Consider the following 22158-nt stretch of genomic DNA (forward strand, 5'->3'; position numbering starts at 1 on the left):
GCATAGCACACCTTTCCTTGAGGAAAAAAAAAGAAGTGTTTCCCAACAAAAAAAGGAAAAAATGGGGAAAAAAACGGGGAAAAAAACTTTCCGTCTTCATTTCATTTATGGAGGTGAAACAAGGTTTTTGACTTTTGGATTTCACTCGGATTGCTCCTGGAGGGGTATTTTATGTAAAAGCAAAATCAGTGTTGGTTTATTTGTAGACAACTCATTAAACAAAAACCTGTATCCTGAAAAAGGCTAACATGTACAGGTAAAATTGAGTTATATGTGACCTGATGTGTTTAACTGTAAGCACCCCTTCCTTGGCCATATAAGAATATACATGCTTCTGTATGGTACTAACATCAAATATTTTCCTCAAGTCCTGCACCATGTTTACCGATTGTTTGGCCTCAGTACCCTGTGTACATATGTCTGTCTAAAATATAAGCAAATAGCATTAGGGATTTTTGAGGATCCTGACCACACTTGCCTCCACAGAATAACTGCTTACTGTAAACAAAAGATGAAATATATTTCAATATTAGCTAAAAACAATATACATGTGCAGATTTTTTTTTTTGCTCTCCATTACAATTTCTATACAATGTTCCAATGAGAAGCAGACCAAACAAGCAAAATTATGATCTAAGTTTTTGAACCACTTTGCATTCATAAAAAACCTCACACAAACCCAAAACGTTTTGTTTGGACTCTCTTATAATATTTGTCCTAAAATACACTTATGCAAGAACTAAAAAGATCTCTCAAACTTTATACCGAGATCAATGTCTACACTCAAGGGCTGTTTGTTAATTCTGCGGTGGCAGCTTCTAGAGGCTTTGGTGAAAGTCTGGGTACTTTCCACCTGCGGGACTAATTCTGTTTCATTATAAGCTTATAAAGGCCTAAACGTAAGGATCCTCTTGGCACCACCAGAATAGAAACAGTAACAGAAATGGCAGTTCCTTCTCTAAAGTGCCCACAGTTAAAGTTTTGGTTTGTTTTGGTTTGTTTTTTCAAGAAGAAACAATACAATAATCCTAAATGACTAGGTATTATTCTTTTTACAGAGAAACATAGGATTGACTGCTTCTTCTGACTAGTGAATACAAATAAGTATAGCGTAGGCACATGTTTATTTTATTGCAGATAGTTTTGAAATGCTTGTGTAATTATATATATATGTACATTTAATTGATCTATTGTAGTTTTTCAAAAGTTGTAGTAAAAAGCTTAATCGACAGTACTTAAAGGTTCAAAAGTGCATGTTAAAAAGTTCATGTTGAGGTAAAATTTTGCAAAGAACATTTATGAGAGAGGCCTTATTTCTGTTGGGTTGGCTCAAAAGCTGCCCAGAGTCTTTCAAACAGCTTATTCTAAATCTGAGAAATTAAGCCTAAATGGAAGAGATTCTGAGAAGGGTCTCAGGATAAGAAAGGAAAGTGTTTACAACTCATCTTAATCAGGACATAGTAAAACTGGAATCCATCTCTAAATCATTTATCATCACATTTCCACCTCTTAACTTTTTTCCTCATTATTGGCTGATGAAAGGAAAGAGAGAAAGTAATTTGGCATCAACAAAATATTTTGTTACAACAGATATTTTTTCAATACATTCCCTATAGAGAGAAGCTTTTCTTTGGTTATATTGCTTGCAAGTCACAGACAGTAAAATGGAAGACGTAAAGCTTCATTGGACATCACTTATCTGAGGATCCCTTTACATGTTAGTTGGCATATGAACAAATTATTTTTGCAGATTAATCAAATCTGCATTTGTCCTGAGTGTGATGCTAAGTTTGAGTCCCGCTTAGAGACATCCTGATTTTTTCATTTATTTCAGCATGCCCAAATTCACATGATGGCTGTAGAAGGCATTTTTAATCGATGGTAATTGCGTGTCAGCCTCCTAATGAGTCAGATGAGCTCTTGCTTTCCTTCTACATTCCAGTGAATTCATCTGGGTGTGGGAGCCAGGGAAAGCTTGTTAAATATAGAGCCCTGGCACTGAGAGACAAATGCAATGCTGCAGGACCGCTGCTATTTCTTAAGAGTTTGGGCTGGGTGAGGGATGTCCTCATTATCATTTCATATTCTTTCATAACTGTATTTCTAAATCAAATAGCAGAAGTAGAGAGTGCTAAACATACATTAACATAACTTACTTGCTGCTTTCATTTTCACCTTCAGCAATAAAAACATTCTGTATTTGTGTGTGTTTTTTTCAGACAGATGCTACTGCCCATTTTATGGACACTTGCATTAAAGAGGTTAATCTCATTGAAAAGCCTATAAAGCACAAAACTCACAGGAAAAACAGGAAAAATATCTACTCATTAATTACTGAACTGGTTTTGCTGAAATTTTTGCATCAGAGTGCTTCAGTGCAATTGCAGCTCTTTTTCTTGGTGTGTTAAATACAGCTAAGATTCATTGAATACACAAAAATCAGATCTTGAAAATATTCTCCTGGAATATCATCATCTGTCATCTTTGCAAAAAGTACAACTGCACAGTATGTATATACCTTTGTAAGTACTGCTCATCTACAAACACTGCATAATGCACTGATTTCTGGAGGTGATATACAGTGATTTGAATCATGATTCTATAGATCTCCTGACCAATCTCTACCCACCTCCACACACAGAGCACACTCCATATCTCAGAGTAGCTTTGCTTAATTCATCATAAAAATCCAAGTAGATCCGATCCAAAGAGCAGAACATTTTAATTTCTATATTAAAACTCTGTAGAAGCATCCTGGGCAACCTGTGGCCGCTGTTCAAGCCTCTGGACTTCCAGTCTGACATTTACCCAGTTGGAAAGCTGTCTCTGCAAGTGCTATTCGGTAACAGCACTGTCTATTATGTAGCAGAGAATTTAGTTTGGAGATAGGTTTTTGTAGGAAGCAGATTCAAAGAACAGAGAGCACTGCAGTAATGGAACAGACACTTAGGAGTGAGGTCCATGTTCTGTACCAGAAATCTTTATGTCAGGAAACCAATAAATTTGATGTGGAAAATATGTGAAAGTTGTGTTGTGGTCTTCAGCAATAAAGCCTGGCTAGAGCATACTCGCAGTCATGACATGATGAAGAGTATTTCTAGTCCATTTCAAAGACCATGCTCTGGCTAAATTGTTAGGATATAAATAAGATATAAAAAATATTTACCTAATGATTAATATATGCTGGTTAAATAGGCTAGATTCCTGGGCTTCATTTTGTTACTCACTTGGAGAACACGGCAGCAACTGGTATGGGATGTGAATGAAGAAGGCATCTATGTCTTCAAAGGAAAAAGAGCTCAGGGTGTTCTTTTCCTGAGTTTTTAATTATAATTCCTCTTTTCCATGGGGTCACTGCAGTGGCAGGTGATATATAGTGGCTTGCCAGGGGCTCTCCCAATATTTGCTGACAGCAGGGTAGTAGGATGGTGGGAACGTCTCATGTTCTGGTTCAGGCTGTGGTGGGGAGCATCTTCCTCCCACTCTCCTCACAGTTTGGTTTCTCTGCACTGACTTGTCCCCATCTCTTCTCCTCTTTCGTGGCACTTTCTTCCTACACCGCTGCCTTTGCCTATTCAGTCAGTCCTAGCCTACAGTTCAGAATTTCCAACCCCAGTCTCCTCATCCAGCCCATCCTTTCTCTCTTCTTTCTTCTTCTGTTTCCTGTCTCATGTGCAGCCCATTCAAACACACGCGTCACACCCGAGGTCCCAGGTCCCAGATCCCTCCATCTGTCTCCTTGTCTGACCTGTCTCTTTCCTTCCCCCATCACATATTGGCTTCTTCACCTCTTCACGGGATTTATGACCCCGTAAAATAGCTGTATAAACTATTGTACCTACAGCCTGCCGGTAAGGGAAAGGGTGGTCTGGCTGCCCTCTGCTACCTGTATGAAGACCACTCACATGATGCCTTAAAAAAGAAAACTTAGAGTTGTTTCCCAAAGACAAATAACTAAAAATGCTAATGAGTAAGGCCATAACTCCTTCTGCCTGTGTGTAAATGTCATCTCAATGTTCTCCACTTCTTCGCTCCATCAGTTTCCATGGTTGTTCCATGGCTGGACACATGCTGCCACCCCAAAAAGCTCCTGCCTAGTCTGAAGTGTGCAGGGCACCTGCATGAAAGCCCCGCTCATATAAACAGGACCAGAGTGAACACAGTGCACACACAATGGGGTATACAGCATCTCTGGGAATTAGGCCCTGCAGTAGCAGAAGTCCTTGAACCTTGCTCTGTATTATCCAATTTTCTCCCCCCATCACTAGAAATAATGTGCCTTTCAACTCCATGTAGCTTCACATTCCCCTGTATGCTTATTATTCGGTTGTATTTTAAGTGCTTTTCCAGTTTTCCCTCTGCATGTGACCACCCACTTCTCCACCTACAGTCTCTATAATGTGATTTCTATCTACTGTAGCTTATAATGGTTTAAATTATGCTAATTGTATTCAGAGATTAAAGTAAAAATCAGTACAACTATTATTCTGCCCATATACTGTACCAGTGCTGGTAGTTATTCACTTCAGAAATGAACATGGCTAATAAGATAAGAAAATTACACTTGCATACAGCTAGTCAGTTTCATATTTAATTAGTGAGAAAAAATTATTTCCATGGCTTCTTCTTGAAGCAAAATTAACTCTTCTGCCTCTGACTACACTCACTGTCAAAACTCCAGTTCATATCATGTAAAGTGCCCTCCACAAGAGCTTGAGATTTGGTTTCCTAAATCACTTAGGCTGTTTTGGTAAACCTTTTTTTCTTGAAATGCCACAGGCAAACACACCCACACAGCATCACGGGGGACCATCGAGCCATGCCTTAGCAGCATGCACCGGGGGTAGCACACTCCCAACAACCTCGCTTGCTATGAAAGCACGGGAGTTAGTTCCACACACATTTCCTCGTCTAATTTTGTTAATGTGTCATGAACAGACTGGTCTCAAATTTAAGATTAAACTTCTTAAACATTTACTGCAGGAATCAAAAAGTGCTTTCAGAATTTAAGATGGCCATGATATGCTGTCAGAAGAGGCCAACACACTCCCACACTTGCTATAAATAACGAACCAGAACACAAGTACAGGCTAGATTTAACTGAATTCCTTCAATCACTGCAAAGCACACTTTGCTACATGTTGAAGAGATAATGTGTCACAACACATTTTGCATAAAGTGAAGAATCTATCTATGAGAAACACTTGTGTTTCGGATTTCCCACCAGCCAGCATCATTGCAGGGACCCTCTCACTAAAAGTGATCTAAATCTCCATTTCAAGCAAGTGGACACCATTTCATGGAGGCAAATAGGGCCTCAACCATCCACATACAGGTGGGGTTTGCCATGTGGAGCTTAACTCTGGTTGCACACGGATGGACTGAGTGCTCTGAGAGCTCTTGTACTCATCTGGTTTCTCTAACAGAAGTTCACAATATCTTTTTAAACCCTCTGGTTAGTTTTAGATAAAGCCACGGGTGAGGTTGTGGAACCAAGTCTGCTGGAAGAGGGTTGATTTTGTTTGCCCATCACCTTTCAGAATATTCAGGGCTGAGGTTTTCAAAAAGCACTTGTAAACAATGATGAAACCCCTACTGCAAAACCATCATTGTGCCCTGTGTAAGATGGTTCAGGTACAGACTATGTAAAGCCAGGGCACTTCTGAACTTCATGCGTCCTGGGGCTGGGATACTTTTGGAATACTAACTTAGAAAAGTCACTTTGCTTGCCTTAAGTCACTAAAATCTGAATTCTCTTGGTTGCACATTACAGCTTCACCTAACTGTGACTCCAGAGCTTAATCCACCACAAGCGACTCAAATCCAAAGCAGGTTCAGCCATGTCAGTGCAACACGGCTATTCCATTTAGCTTTCCCTTTTAGCAGCATTTTATAGCCATCTCCACATGACCTCTGCTGTAATTGCTACCAAATATGTAGGGCAATGGAAAATCAATCATAACTATTATAGATGCTCTGCCTTTCCTGTTATTGGAATTTCATTCTTTTTTTGTTTGTGTCATGCCTCTTTTTCTGACCCTGCAAAATTTATTTCTTTATCTAACTTTCAATATGTTGATATGCTCACTATGACTTGATGACCTACAGGCTGCACGTCCATACTGCATGTTAAAGACAGCAATTTTAAGTAACTTAAAAATCAGGTACATTTTGAATACAATTCAGTATATATATCTCAAAAAAAAAAAGATGGAGAAGTCATACTGTTCTACACTCCCTTCCCCAACAGTTTCAAACCAATATTTTTAAACACACAGACACACACACACACATACACACACACACACACACACGTGTATGTTGTTATCCTCCATGTCAACAAGAAGACTTATGGGCAAAATTTGCGTTTTATCACCATTGTAAAACCTACAGTGCACTTGCCTAGAACATCAGGAACATCTAATCTGTTAGCACATGCAGAAGAATCTTTTTTGTAATAACAAAATCTGGCTCTCTGCCTGAGATGCTGAATTTCTTTCAAGCTAGCATGGTTGTAGGGTTTTAAACACCTGATTTATAGTTTTTATCATTCTCTTCAGTCCGTTGAAAATGTTTCTGAGCATGTAACTGATGAAACTAAGAATTTGGAATGGCCTGAATTTAAGACATACAGATGTGTTACAGAATCATATTATTTTTATAATAGCTACAATTAATTATCCTGGACCATTGCAATCATTGCAATGGATGATGCTTTGGGGAAAAATGTGTAGTTATGTTTATACAGCAATCCCCAAGTTGCATAGCTGGGGTAGTGCCTTGGCATGAAATTACTCAGGTAAAGGGCAATCTGCTTCAGCACCTTCATCTGCTTAAAGCAATTATTTGTCCTTTCCTTTTCCTCCTGCAGCTTCCAATTTCCATGGTTTCCTGGACCTCCAGAAGTGCTTGGCACCGCCATGCCTTCCACACTCTGCCATGTCCACCTTCCCACAGGGGCCCTTTCCTCTGCCCCACACCCCCAGAGCCATGCCAGGTCTTTGCACCTTTTCCTCCCTCCAGGTGCCCAAGCCCAATGTTAGTCTCTGCTGTTTGCACACAGGAGAGGTAGGCCCACCCTGCTAGGTGTCATGGAGAACATTAGCAAGGCGACCCTTGATCTCAAATAAGACAAAAAGCCAAAAAGCTTCTGCTATATCTGGTGAGGTAGAGCTTGAGAGCATGGCCAGCAAGGGAGCTTAGCAGAGCATTGCACAGCACACCAGCGACAGAGGACATCCTGTCCTGATCGTGAGTTATTACACTCAAGCATGTGTAAATGTCCAGCTCATTAGCAGTCCAATGTAAACTCCCATCCCTTTATAGCCAGCAGCAAAACTCTCCAAATTGCAGAGAGGAATTAGAATTTAACAGAACCACATTAGCACAAGTTACCTTCCCCAAGAACAGCAGTAAAGCAACCAAGCTTTAAAATAGTTATCTCACAAGAGTGACATTATTTCTCCTTTCTGACATGATCTGTTTGACATTGCTCTTCAGGAAAGATCTTCTGTGCTCTCCTAGCGCATCAATAAGTAGCTTCTATAAATCATCCCCAGTAATGATCATGTCGTCCTGACATGGAAACCTTGACATGAAGTGTATGACAATTGTTCTGTTAGCAGGGTAACAGGTTTTGTAGCAGTAGCATCAACTATAGCTCTAAATGAGTGCCAGCCCAGTCATTATTGGGCAAAAAAGGTCGGTGGAAACAGCTATAACTTGCAGTATCCCAGTAAAGTTTGGTTCCATTGGCACTATGGCAGTGCCCATGTTCTAACTTTGCTTTAGCTACTAGGAGTCAGCCAGTCTCTTTAAGTTCTGGACCTCATATTTAATTTTATACATTTAAGTTTCCTTGAATCTCTGACACTGGGTCACTCGATAAGGCATCTGTGTTGCCTTTAAGGAAAAGCATTGAGCTTAAACCCTTTCTCATGAGGAGAAGTCAAATTCTGTATCAGAATTAGCAGTGATTGATAGGCTGTGGTCCAGATATGAGTAACACTCAGTTTTAGGGGAGATCAAGACTGAGGCTCTGAAAGCAGAAGAATCGATTTATTGCTCTACAAAACAAAACACCTCAGTAGATCTCAACTGCTTCAATAAAATGGGTTGTTCCCGGGCTCTTCTCCATCACAATAACCTCGGCTGGGCACTGGGGATCTCACTGCACTCCTCCCACCTTCATTCTGGTCTTTCACACAATGCCGCCACAGACCCTCTGTGTGCCTCCTGGGGACTCTCCATATGCACAGAAAGGAAAGGAAGGATCAGGCTTGGCAGAAGATAGAAGTGAACAGGTTTTTTTTCTGCTGATGAAGCAACAAAACGTCATGGAGCAATTTGTTTTTGCCTGAAGTAATGATTGCGATGTCGCAGAAAAGGCAACTGATGCCAGAAAGTTAATCATCAGACCCTTTGCACACTTGCTTCCCACACTCTGAAACTTTAGTTCTGTGTGTTGGTGCAAGCTCCTCATATTGCATTGCAATCATGCAACCAAATACCCTGAAGTGACTGCTCTGGATTTTACCATTGTTTTTCCTGTGATTTGTCTTAACTGTTGTCAAGGCATTGCCACGTAAATTAAATCCATGCTGGTGGACCACTGCTGAACTGCTCAAATTAAAATAAACTTCAATGTTTTATTTTGTTATCACCCCAAACTATTAATTACAAAGCACATCTAGAGATGCACAAATGGAAAGCAACACAGCCACTTATTGCACAGATTTAAAGAGATTACTTATAAGGATTACATAATTAAACGGTACAGAAATCCTGACTACCACTTAGGAATGGCCTTTTTGGAAAGGACTGGAAACACAGGGAAACCTACAAATCTTGAGTGTTGAAAGCTCAAATACTAATTATTCTTGCTTAATGATATCTCATAGCATGACTCCATGCAGCTGAGGAAATAAATCCCTTACCTCCTTATGCGTCCAAGAATAGCTCCTTCTGCACTCAGCAATTGATGAGAACCTCACCCAAATTTACCTGAGTGCTTTCTAGAGCACTCTGCTTGGAGGATCTCATCTTTCCAGCATTTGTTATGCTTATCTGAACTTTTGTTTAACTCCTTTGCTCTTCTGTGTTTCTCTCTGAAATATTGATTTTGATCAGAGGCCAGAAAGAGGGTAGAGTTTTCCAACACTGGAGCCACGTCAGCTGGGACTGTGAGGATTAAACACATCAAGGGAGAGGGCAGCTGCTTCTCTAGAATCAGCACTTCGCCATCACTGCTGGGAGATTTCATAAATGTTCACAGCCACTAGCTAATTACAGACGCCTGAATCAGCTCCCATTTTGCTTGTCTTTCGCAAGGCCTGTTTGCCTTGTCACAGTTTGGATTTCTTGTTAGAAAACGTCAATAGTCTGAAAGTTAAGGAAGATGTTACAAGCTCCATGAATCCAGATGACTGTGTCATGGAGCTAACTACGTGATGCTGTTCTATGAGACAATTTGGGCAGCGCGGACAGAGCCCAAGCAGCTGGTGAGCACACTCATGGGGTTAAGGTTCAATCACAGCTTCCATGTCTCCTCCCCTCGCTACAACTTCCAGGTTTCAGCTTTATTTCAGAGCCTGATGACCCCAAATAATACATGTTTGGAAAAAGCTTCCAGCTACATTCCTCCTATGCAGCTTCAGATGTCATCCGCAGCAAGGCAAATATACAAATTAATAATGAAAGTGTATCTTATATCCCCTGAGACCAGTTGCTTGGCTTTCTTTAGCAAAGCTTCAGTTCTCTTTTTCAGATACTAAGAAGAGCTGGATTCAGCTGCAAATAACTACTTAGCAGTCAGAGCACAGGGGTAGATGCTGGATTCGTCCTTTGCACTGGTCCCACAGGCTCAGGTTCCTTCCTCCCATGGGACTTCTCAGCAGCGGGGCTGTCATGCACCATGATCAGCAGCTCTCCCTTATGTGCTTCGGATGACACCCGTGCTCTTATCACAACTTCCCAGAGAAAATCAAATGTTTGGATTACTTATTGTGAGAGATCGTGTTTCTTGAGGCACGGAAACGCCACTGGAAAGGAGAGGGTGACACATGTTGAATTCATCTCTGTGCCAGGCTGGACCCAAAAGATAACTTCACTATAAACAGGTTTGAAAGAAGGAGAGTTCATGCATCTGAGATGGTCTCAGGACACTTTGATAGGAACAGATTGTACCTCCCTTTGTAGGTAAAAGTAGGTCAACTGGTATCATCGAAAAAATAAACATTTGGGTGTAGCAATCTTCTTCAGGTGTATGGCATCAATTTCAGTGACATGACTGGGCAAAATTTGATGATTTAGCAGTTCTTCCAGTCTAGGAAACATGTGGCTTCAGTCTTGGTTAATCATATTAAATATGCTATCCAAACTTCTCCCTTGCTTGAGGCAAGACAGGCCTGGAAATCAAGAAATACAATTCTGTTTCTGATAAGGTTTGCCCTTCTATTGTGTTTTCTTCACCTGAGATATATGAAGCATTCATTAAACATCAAATTGCTGATCTTGGCAAGGATTTCCTGAAATACATGAATACCACTCATATTTTTATGCTGGAAGCTGAGGCATGGGTAAGCTATATGGACTGACTACTGTAATTACTAGTAGAATTATTATTAGTAGAATCAGGACATCTACCTTTTTCATTATAGTTATGAAACAAGTTGTTCTTTAATATTTCATCCACAGGCTTCAGGTTTCAGAGAGCAACTTGTGTGGCTCTCACTGAGCTAGATTTAAACTAAATAGTTTAGAAGCAAGCTAGCTGTGTTGGTTTTGAAGCCGGGTTTCCACCCTCTCCCAAATATCCAACATTGAGATGATGGGTTTTCCAGTGGCTGCTGATTTTGCAGCTTCCCAAGTATCTTATTTAAAATCTTACTGTGAGTTGCAGACTATATATCCCAGAGCTTCCCATTTACCAATAGCACCTCCAATAGAGATGCAGCAGCTCTTTTTCAGTAATTAATCACATTTTGTATTCATCCCAGGAGACTCAAAAGAGAACTCAAAGCAATGAGAAACTTTCCCACTACAAGAGAATTTCATCTCAGAGGTGAAACCCTGCAGCTGGCTGGCTAGCAGTCCTTCACAGCATCTAAATTTCACAGCTGTAATTCTCTATTTCCAACAGCAACAATGAAGAGAAGCAACACATGTGAGACTGACATGCCTTTACCACTTCATCTTCCCAAGTTATGATTTTACTGAAGATTTGTAGACCTGGATCTCAAACACTACGGAAACCAAAAAATGCCAAGCCTGTGCAAGCTCACTATGCCATTTCTTTTATTCACAACTTTTGCTGAATTAATTTTCCCCCTGCAGACTTCATACTAGCTGTGTTGGGCCTCCCACAGACCTTTCTGGGGTCCCTTTTTGCCTCCTTCGCCTCCGTGAGCACGGACTCACCAAATGAGGTGAAGCAACAGCAGCCAGTGGCAAGCAATGCATTTTGTCAGCAGAGGACAAGCCACCAGGCTAACACTGGCAGCAGCTATCAGGCAGCTGTGTTGCACACGTTTTAGAAAGACCATGTCCTGCTCCCCATCTGCACCCTGTTTACAGATCCCTGCTGTTTCAGTCTTCTTGAATTCTTGCACTTCCGATTTCTCCAAGTCCTTCACTTTTCAACACAGTGTGTGTGGCAGGGGGAAGAGAGCCTGCATGGCCCATGGGATTTATGCATAGGGTAGAAGTCCCAAAAGCTGCAAACCATTGAGTTGTGTCAGTGTATGGAAGCATAGGAGGAAGACAATGTTTGTTTTCAACTCCTGTCCATGCCTTCAAGTGAAGTTCCTGATGGCACTTACACATAGACTGGTAGGGCTCTCCCCCACATTCCAGGGTTTTGTGGGCAAGTGAGGATGGTGCAGCAGGGGCAGAGGTGCAACTGCAGCCAGAAGGTGAGCACAGCCTTTCACCTTTGTCGTCTTCTTCCTCTTGGTCTCACAGGCATTGCATAGGGTCCAGCAGGCAAACAGGTCTCTGTGGAGAAAGCTTAGCTCAGGGTTCATAGAATCACAATGAACTATATTCATAGAATCACAGAACACCAGGTTGGAAAGGACCTCAACAATCATCTGGTCCAACCTTTCTTGGCAAAAGCACAGTCTAGACAAGATGGCCCAGCACCCCGTCCAGCTGAATCTTAAAAGTGTCCAATGTTGGAGAATCAGGTTGAGCCTGTCCGTGCAGGACTAACTACACAGTAAGCTGCTGAGGCTTTAAAGGAAATGTCCTAGATGGTGAATGAGCTTGCTCAAAAGGGCAACTAGCCAGCACTTTACGATTTTGACAGAGAAAAAGCAGCACAGCACTGACCCAGGGCAAATGGATCTAACTGTGAAGCAAAAGCCAGACTCAAGATGTGTGATGCATAGATAACCTTGCCAGAGCACCTGGACTTAGCGCAGGGTAGTGTCCATCCCTGGGACTCTGCAGTGGCATGGAGCACAACGGCCTGCCATCCCTCCCTGTCAGCATGCCTGGCTGCAGGGGGATGATTTATCAGGATATGTATGTCACTGCCAGCATCCGTGGGGAATCCCAAGCCCAAAAAACCCACAAAATTATTTTATATCTCCGCCTACAGCAATATTGTAGGCTGTAAATTTTGCATGTGGTCAGTGTACTCTTACAGAGTCTGTAGGTGGCTGTCAGCTTCCTAATCCTGGATTTATTGGCTGCAATGAGAGGAGAGAAGAGGCTCTTGTCAGGAACCAAGAGGACAAGCCTATTCTTGGCAGTTGAGAGGATTTTCCTGTTGGTGGTCAGATGTACTGGAGTCCCCACAGGCTCCCATGAATGTCACCCTTCCCAAATGTGAAGATGATCCACTCCTGCTAGCAACCCCTTCACGTTTCAAGTGAAACCCACTGCCCTTAGTTTTTCTTTCCTTTTTCGTACCCACATATTGGATGGTAATTCAGCAGCAGCACCCTCACGGCCACTGATGAAGAGTTCAGGTGGAGTAATTGGCCCAAGCTCTATCACCTTGCAGGGAGGTGATTTCCCAGGGCAGCATCTGACCCCTGAAGCAGAAAAAGACGACTTTGGGAGAAATGGTAGTGATGGCCTACAGCTGCACTCTGCCCAGGGTGAGACATGCTAGGGGCGCCCACCTGCCAGAGGTGAGAAGCCCAAATAAAGGCCTCCGAAGATCCCAACTTCATTTCTAGGACTCCTCTTATCCCCATAAACCCTCATTTTCTAATATAAAGTAGTAGTACATATCACAAAATGATAAGCTGAAGTTGCCAGCATTTTCCTCTGTAGCCAATTGAGAGGCAGAGGGTGATTTTGCTGAAGTGGGACAGCAGACCCAGGGTGAGTCTGTGGCTCTGTTCATTTCAGAGGCACATCTCTACACCTCCAAACTCTCACCTCCTGCAGCATAGAAACAGATCGTAGCATTCATCTGTAGCACCTTCTTTCTGCTGTGGCAGGAATCTAGAGCACCATGGGAAACCAGCAGGTAATGATAGTGCACAAAGGCTGGTTCCAGCTCGTGGCTCTCTGAACTACATCTACTGGTGCCAGGCTGATTTTTTTATTAAATAAATAAGAGTTCCCTCACTCTCCTCCACGCATTTTAGCACTTCTTTCAGAAACAAGAGGACTGTTTGTCTGTTTGTTCCTATGAAAACAAAAAGTACCTTGGTCTGGAGTGCTCTTCTATGTAAGCCAGGCAAGAAAACATTTCAGAAGAAAAGGAAAAGCAAGGAAACCCAAACTGTTTCCTTACACTATGCATGTGCACTCTGCTATCTCAAGACAGTCGAGCTCAATTCAAATGTCTCACATTGTGCAAACATGCGAGCATCTGGCAGAAGTGTGTAGCTTACACATCGCTGGTGTGAGTGAGTGGAACTCATGCATCCAGCAAAGAGCAATAAGTATTATGCCATATAAATAAGTGACAGCTTTGGAAATGAATTCATTTTAAAGGAGCCTGTCAACTTGTAACCTAGCCACTTTGCAAAAAAAAAATAGCATTTCAAAACATTTTCAGGTTGATATCTTCCCTGAATTTTCCCCGTCACTCTTACCATCTCATTTTTGTATCATTCAAATTTGCTCCCTCGTTCTGCTGTGAAGAATCCCCACACACCCCACCCCCACACAAAAAGAGCTACATAGGAAAACTGATCACCTATGCAGATTTACATGATAAGACAAAACAATGAATGTGTCATGATTGAGGAAAAAAATAACAGGAGAAACCAACACAAACATAGCTGGTAAAATAATTGTTTAAAGAACTGGAGAGGGAAGGAGAGGGTGTTAGATGACTTTATCCTTGTAAAACAAGTCTCTAACATACCTGCAATAAAACTGAACCTAATCTGTATAGTGGGACAAGGAACTCCAATCCTGCGAGCTGTGCACAGACTCCTGAACCTATGAAAGTTGTACTATTTTAATTTCATTTCTTTGTTGTCAGTGACTAATGCTACAGTTTAGAGCCACCTTCAATGTGCTATGCCTTGGTGCAGGGAACTGGGTTTTCACAGAGCTGCCTGCAACAGCACTGATTCCAACCAAAAGGGTCTCAAAAGGCTTTTTTACATTTTCCTCTTTGGCTTTATCCAGTGCTAAGAAATGAGTCTGTTTAAGCATAACTCACACCATCTCTTTCAGATCGTCTGTAAAATGTTAATGTAATATGTTCCCATTTAAAGATCCCTTTGCACTGCAAGGGCCCACGTGAAGCAGTCCCTGTAGACAGGAGCGGTGCCCAAATTAATCTAACATGGAAGAAGGAGTAATAAAGAATTTTGCAAAAGGCACACAGAAAATCCATCCAGTGCAAGAGACCCCATTTGCCATGTGGGCAGGCAGCATGATTAGCGATGGGTGACACTGTCCACCCTGGTGCCAGAGAGCTTCTTGGTTCGATTCTACGAACCAGGCAAGACGTGACTCATGCAGTTTGCTTGCAAAGAAGGAGGACCATCTGCTAGTCATGAGCAGATGACAAATTCGCTGCATTGCGTCTTGTCGCTACTTCCAAATTTGTAAGTAAACACATTTTGTAACCTCTCTCAGAATGCTTGAGAGCTTCGATAATGGAAAAGTTGGAATTTATGTAACGCACGGGGGGAAGGGGGAAATTTCTTATTCCGAATGGGGTTCGAAAGCACCCGCTCCAGCGCGGTGCCAGCCCTTGTAAACTCCTGCCCGTGAGGCGAGACGCCGGTTGCGGCGGGGCGGCCGCGCCGGCGGATGCGGAGGGCGGCAGGACGCGGCGCGGCGGGCGGGCGGCGGCGGTGCCTGCGCTCCCCCGGGCGGCCGTCGCTCCGCGCTGCAGCCCCGGCCCGCGCCCGTTGCCGCCTGCCCTCCGCTCTCCCCGCCAGCACCCAGCCCTCCTGCCGGGCTGCACCCCACGGCCGGCCGCCCCGGGCCCCGCACACCTCCGCTAGAAAATGGGAGAACTGTGGTGACCTGCTGCCTCCCGCCCGGCCCCAGGCTGAGCGCCTGCGGCTGCTCCGCGGCGTTTGGTTGGGGTCGGCAGCCCCTCCTCTCTCCAAGTCTTTCTGGTCTTTCGTAGCCAAATGCATTTGTCGGCAGGTCCTAAAACACAGTTTAAGATGTGGCATCCTGCAGTGTCAGTGGCAAAGAAGCTAGGCAGCAGGGAGGCGAGGGTTTGTTTGGGCACGAGCACCTGCGCCAACAGCCTCTGTGGCACAAAGAAGTCAGGCCAAAACATGGGTTCCTACCCTTGCGTTTAATTTAAGCTTGCATATCTAAAGGAATCTAAGGAATTTAAGCATCCATATCTCATGATCTCTCAGCCTAAAGACTGCTAGAAGTAATGCAAAGAGTGACCAGGAAACACTTACTTGGCTTAGCAAGGACGTTGTCCAGACACGGTATCCCTGTGTTTTTGGAAGGACAAGAGCCTATGGCAAGCAGAAAATTGCGTTAATTACAGCTATGGAAGCTGTACACTAAATGCAGATATAAGAAGGCCTAAAATCATAGGACCATCTTCATCTTACATGAGTCCAGCCCTTACAGCTTTTAGACATGATACAGTCTCCATTGAATATAAATATTGTTTTTAAGAGCAGGACTGTCCTTTTCAAGTCATGGTGAATAACTATTTTGCTCTGAGTCTCTGTCATCCAGACCAGATCAACAGGATGGTGAAGGACTAACCCTGAAAAACTGAAAACTGAAACCAGGGAGTAGGGTGCTGATGAACCCTGTGGCTGTGCAATTCACATGTTAGCCAGCCCAAGGAAACCCTCTGTTGTTATTCTGCCTCCTCTGTCCCAACTCCTTGTGTTCCCCAGTGCATTTGCCTAATTTCCTGAATTTGGTAGCTTTCAGCACTTCTGGTTCTGGGTTTCAGCAATGCTGATCTTCAAAATGCTGTAAGACGACGCAAGATGTCTCAGCCTGTCCTCTGTCTCCTCAGTGTTTGTTGACACTCGAGCAAGGGGAACATGGCTGCAAAAGACAGAGGAAGAAAGACAGAGACCAGCAGGAGACCTTTGCAGACCAGCTTGTGAAACCACAAGAAGCCGTGCACAGACCTGAGGAAAGCACCTGAGTCTTTCATTGGACAGGCACCCATGAAGCCATCATCCTCACTTGATGGCCCACTGGCTTCTCCTCCTTGATTGAGTCTTCCTTCTACGGATGCTTTTCTTCACTCATCCCACTTCCCAGCGACTTCTGCATCTGCTTGTCTCTCCTGCTTCTCGCTGTGTCTCCATGCTATCCCTGTGCAGCCTCACATACAAGCACAAATACAAATTCTCCTTCCCGGTCCCTGGTGATGTACAGATCTGCTTCCCTGCTCCACCTATCCCAGTGGAGGCCTGTCCCTCTGACACCACCCAAAAGACGCCTCCCTACCAGCTGAAGCCCAGCCTGGTGGGAACAGAGCTGCTCAGCTGACAGCCCTGGGATGTACTGCATGGCCTCAGTAACGTGCTGCCTGTCCCACAGGCACCCCTAGGAGATATCTTTGGCTCAGACTTCTTCTCACATCCTCAGTGATGTTTTTTTTTTTTCTGAATACCATCTTTATTGGCTCCTTTCAGCTAAAACTCTTGTGCAGGCTTCTGGCATTTCAAATCTCAGCTACTCCCACCTCTTTTTCTTTCTGACCTCAATGAACACTGTCGCATCCAACTTGTACCCAGCTTGAACACTGCTACAAGCAAGCATCCTTTCCTCACGGATGTCTTTGGCTCTGCTGCTTCTGCCTCTGCCTCCCTTCCTCTGCTCTGCCAAGTGCAGCAGAAACCCCTTCCCTCTGCTCCCAGGGTCCCCCAGTGCATCACTCACTAACCAGATATAATTTCTGCCCTCACCTAGCCCTTAATAAGAGCCTTGCCTGCCTACTTGATGGATTTTCAGACAAGCACCTTTGCCCATATGCTCCCACCACTCCTCAGGCATGAGACGGGCACACCACAAACACCTGCACAGCCACTCCCTTGTCTTCTGTCAAAATAGCCTCCTGGATGCTCTCAGAAAATCTTTACTGTGGACTGCCCCTGTGCTGACCTTCTGAATACTGAATACTGCTGTGCCAACATGTCCTTCTGCTTTCCTTTCACTTACTTTGTCATTTCCCATTTTCTGTGCTCCGGTGCTAAGCTCTCTAGCACAGGGCCCATCCTTTTTCCTTAACCATTCAATACTCAGTCTGTTGATGTCCTGGTACTCAATTAAGATTCCTACCAACTATGGTGAGATGAATAGTAAATCATTAGGATTGACTCCCTGGTGCTATACTGTCACTCTAGGCATTCGCTACAGCTCCTGGTAGCAATTTGTATTTAAATTTGCTTCAGCACCTCAGTTCTGAAGGTAAGAAATGTGTGATGCTAGTTACCTCTAATCATTGCTGGCATTAAAAGTACTGGTAGATAACCCATAGAAATAAGTGTCATAACTCCTTGCCCCAGAATGCAGATATTGGTTTCTCTAGTGTTACATTTTTTAACCCATTTTGCTGAAATTTACTGTAGTTATTTAACTTTCATTTTCTTCCAGCTGCTAACCCCTCACCTAGTTCAAATGATTCATCTCCACTGCATTCACTGCCCAGGAATGTTGGCTTTCAACAAACTACAGCAAATAATGTAAAATAAACACGAGTGTGCTTTCATCTCACAACAATCTGGGTTAAGTACATATTTCACACACTGCACCACAGGATATGTTAAATTAAAATCAGAACCACCAGATTTAAAAATCTGATGCCAATTCAAACCATTGCCGAGTTATTTCTGTATTCACTTATATGCAGTAGTGGGCATGAGTAACAGCCATTCCTTTGTTAACCCTAAAATGTGCTATTTGACAACTGTTTTCTCTATTAGTTGAGGAAAAACAAGAATTTTTATTTCAAACTACTCGTAGTAGAAAATACTCTTATACACTGTGGAGTATCCTGATCTTTTTGAACAAATCTGAGAGACTACAGATAGTCATGTCTCCATCTTCCTCTTATTTTAGTGTTCTACATTTTCAAAATTACTTTCAATCACACTGTGAAAAAGCAACCTGGAATGGCTTCCTTGAAATGATAAATGTGTTTTTAACTGTCTGCTGCTTCGTTCTGCCAGAATCAAGCAGTTTTGGTCCTGCATGTATTCATTTTCTAGTCGAAAGATGTAGGGGAGCTACATTTGAACAAAATACTGTAAAAAAACAGGTTGCAGAGACTGGGTTTTGACAGGAAAATATCCACATACTGGGCACGGCTCAGATTTAATGCACTCTTACTCTATATTTCCATAGTGTAACATTTTATGAATCTAGTTTGTTGTTCCAACAACACTAAGATAGGAATCTTGCTTGCTTGTTGATTTATTTTGAAGATATGCAGAATAGGCATTATATTTGCTTTAAACGCAAGACTAGAGATTCTCTAAAATTTAGAAAAGGTGCATTTCAATGCCATGTTGCTATGTTTAGACTTTAGCAGAGTCTAAAATCCGGAAATTAAATTCTAGGGCTAGCAAGAGGAAAAGAGAATTATTGTAGTTCATCTCTCTTCTTTCTTCATGTTATGGTGTGGTTAGACTCTTGCTTTCCCTCTGCAGTGTCTGCTTGAGGAGATAAACAGAGACATTTTGGGGAGTTTTGCTAACATGCTCCTTTGACAGCAAGGCTCCACTCTCCCCGAGTTACTTGGAAGGATCTGTGCTTCTGGGAATGACTGAAGTGTCCTGTGGACAGAAAAAGAAACAATTTCATTTTAATAGGTTAATGGTTCCTGGATCCTGAAGGATCTACCACTTGCCAAAACTTCTGCTTGCTTTTCTTCTTTCAGCTTTCATGCTGCTGTAAAGCTAGACAACATCTTTCCCTGACCAAGGAAAAACATTGACCTTTACTGGTGTTGACAAATACAGCAGAAGACAAATCCAGATACAAATATTTTCATCCATTGCCACAGAAACTCTTTGAGGGCCGTATAGCCCTGTCTGGTCAGCTGAAATGTGAACACAGTTCCTTGGCTGAGAATGGACGGAAAACCTTTCTTGCAGTAATAAAGCAGCACTATGTACAATTCCGCCCAGCACAGGAGGAGAAACATCTCTATTCCCGCAACCCTGCTTTGTTTCTCTTCTACATCAGGTTTTGTATGAGGAGGAAAGCAGTAAAGCATACTCTTAGGACTAGAGATTGGAGGAGGTTGTGGTAAGAAGAGCAGAGGAGTTGGCTTTAAAAGATGTGCAGGTTAGGCCTTTTATTCTAGCTGAGACTTTGAGAGACAACAGAATGTTTGTATTCCCGGAATTAGAACAGCTTTTTTACAGTTCTACTGCTGTAATTTAGGTTTAGAGCTCAGTTCAAAACCCAGTACTACCACAACTGGCATTGGTAAAGAGAATAAGTAAGCTGGTAGTTTTTCCGCCTTTGAAACTAAATATATATATATATATATATGTCAGGATTTTCAAAATTACTGGAAAATTCAACCTAAAGGATTTTCTCAGTTGGCTTCAGCAATCTTTGGATCCAGTCCTTGGAGACAATACTACTTCTAGAGCAAAATGTAATAACAAGGGAGAAGAGCACTGAATCTCATAGACACTGTAGAGCAGAATTAGATCTTACTATGTTCCTGTGGAGGAACTACTTGATTAGAATAGCTTTTCCAGCTTCTTTCAGTGGTCAAAGCCCTTTTTCTCTCAATCTCCAGTTGTGCCCATATTGCATGTTAGGGGAGTGGTAGGGCAGGGTTGTTCTAGGAGATGGGGAGCAGCAGCAGGTACACCATCAGGAGAGGAGAAGGCAGAGTGAGACCCTAATTAGAGTTTTGGTCCAAACACTTCTCTTTTCTACCACTGATTCGTAAATCATCCATAGTATCTCCACAGGCCAGCCCCCTACAGACCTGCATGGAAATCTTCTACAGTAACTTCTTTTCCACTAGAAAAAAATGCTAACTCATTAAAAACAAAGGGTTTTATCTAAGTAGGTTAAATTAAAAGAAAAGAAAAGCGGATTTTTATAGAAAGTATTCCAAGAAGGTCTCACCTGAAATTCCTGGAAGGAAATGTTTCAGTTTTTCAGGTTGAAAAGTTTACCAGGATTTTATCTTTGTTTTATAGTACATGGGAAAAAAAAAAAAAAGTATTTTCAAGGTGGAGTAAGAATGAGACTTTGCATTTTGATCAAAATGAAACATTGAGAGCAGTTCTAGAAGGGTTTTTTTACAGGTGTTTTTTGGAGGTTTAGTTTGGTCTCATAGGAAACTTGGGAGAAAAAATTGAATTCCTTTGCTCCATTTTGAGAAAGAAGAATTCTTCAAACCCATCTCTTCTGCTGTAGACAAAAAAAAAATAAAAATAATATTAAGAAAAAAAAATCCAGCTCTCACCCATCCGTAATACTCAGGAGTCTGTATCTTTTGCAATGGCAGGGCTTGGAGCTGTGCTGTGGGTGCTTGGTGAGAGCACAGCCAAAGAAAAGCACAAGCGCTGTCAGCAAGGGAACAGAAGATTCAGCTCGTGGTTAGGAGTGGGTGAGCCTGAGAATTACCCATGCTCGTCTGAAAATTGGCAGCCTGGTTGGAAAGCATCCAGGATCTCCAAGTGCCCAGAGTTTCCAGGCCAGCCCAGGAAACAGCCTCCTTAACCAGCTCTGGGACACCCGGGAGGCCTTTTTTGGTTAAGTGCAAACCTTTACTCACACGCACATGCCCCACCTTAAGCAGCAATCCAGTCATTCTCAAGGAATGTTTTAAAAATAATTAAATGACTTTACATCATGTTCCAGGAGATTAAATTTTTCTGCCTTGCATTTCTTAAAGCTACCAGCTTACGAGGTAGCACGTCAAAGTAACAAAGGGTCATACGTGGCACTACTTGCTGCCTTTGACAAGGAGGATTAGCCTGGTGCCTTACTACCCCTTTTCTATGCGAAGGAGAGGAAAGAAGAGAACTGCAGAAGTCTTGGCTTAGGCTAGGTAGTGTCCCGTAGGCTCTTTCATACAAGTGCAGGATGCTGCATTTGGGATCACTTTAGCTCCTGTTAGGTTGTGAATGTCTTCCAAACATGTGTTGAACATGAAAAGCATGTCCTCCTCAAGTGAAATTTGGAGATTCCATTCATTCCTCCAGTAGTTGTAGTAACAAATGAATAAACAAACAAAACCAGATAAAAAGTGAGGAAAAGCTCTAAGTAATGGCAGTGTGGTATCACCTGCTGGGATTATGGGGATGTTTTGTTTTTCTTTTCAGCTATTTCACTTTCATGAGACTTATAGATATGTCTATCTGACTATCTATGCTGGAGAAAACAAACAAACAAACAAACAAAACAAAACCAAAACAAAAACCACACAACAATGCATCATCAGCAACAGGCAGAAACAACTGCTAGAAACAGTTCTCAGAATAATGTATAAATGTGTATAAATGCCTCAACCTCACAGTGAGACAGAAAGGACAATAAGTGATGGGGCAGGTCAGCTGGCGTCACCAGAGAGTTGCCTTCAAGGCAGACTTGGCTTGTGCATGGGCAGCATGGCTGCCACTGACCATCCTGCCTGGTCCTTGGGCTCAGCGGTGACTCGGACATCCCTGCACCAGCAGTGGTTGTAGCACTGAGTCCTAGGTCACAGCCCAGCTCCAGCAACGGTGGCAGGGGAATTTTGACACACTTCTCCAC

The 22158-nt window shown here is 42.7% G+C and overlaps 2 long non-coding RNA genes across 2 annotated transcripts; both read right to left on the bottom strand.

Moving 5' to 3' along the window:
• Positions 1–8628: 8628 nt before the first annotated feature.
• LOC135579905 (uncharacterized) lies at positions 8629–16827 on the bottom strand. The gene is made up of 2 exons (XR_010473832.1): positions 15852–16827; positions 8629–11994 (listed from the first exon to the last, which is right to left on the bottom strand). It is a non-coding gene; the product is annotated as an uncharacterized LOC135579905 (long non-coding RNA).
• Positions 16828–18827: 2000 nt separating this feature from the next.
• LOC102087509 (uncharacterized) lies at positions 18828–21021 on the bottom strand. Its single transcript, XR_010473830.1, has 2 exons — positions 20524–21021; positions 18828–19205 (listed from the first exon to the last, which is right to left on the bottom strand). It is a non-coding gene; the product is annotated as an uncharacterized LOC102087509 (long non-coding RNA).
• Between the last annotated feature and the right edge of the window lie 1137 nt (positions 21022–22158).

Source organism: Columba livia, chromosome 1 (assembly GCF_036013475.1).
Source record: "Columba livia isolate bColLiv1 breed racing homer chromosome 1, bColLiv1.pat.W.v2, whole genome shotgun sequence".
In the NCBI taxonomy this organism is placed as follows: Eukaryota; Metazoa; Chordata; class Aves; order Columbiformes; family Columbidae; genus Columba; species Columba livia.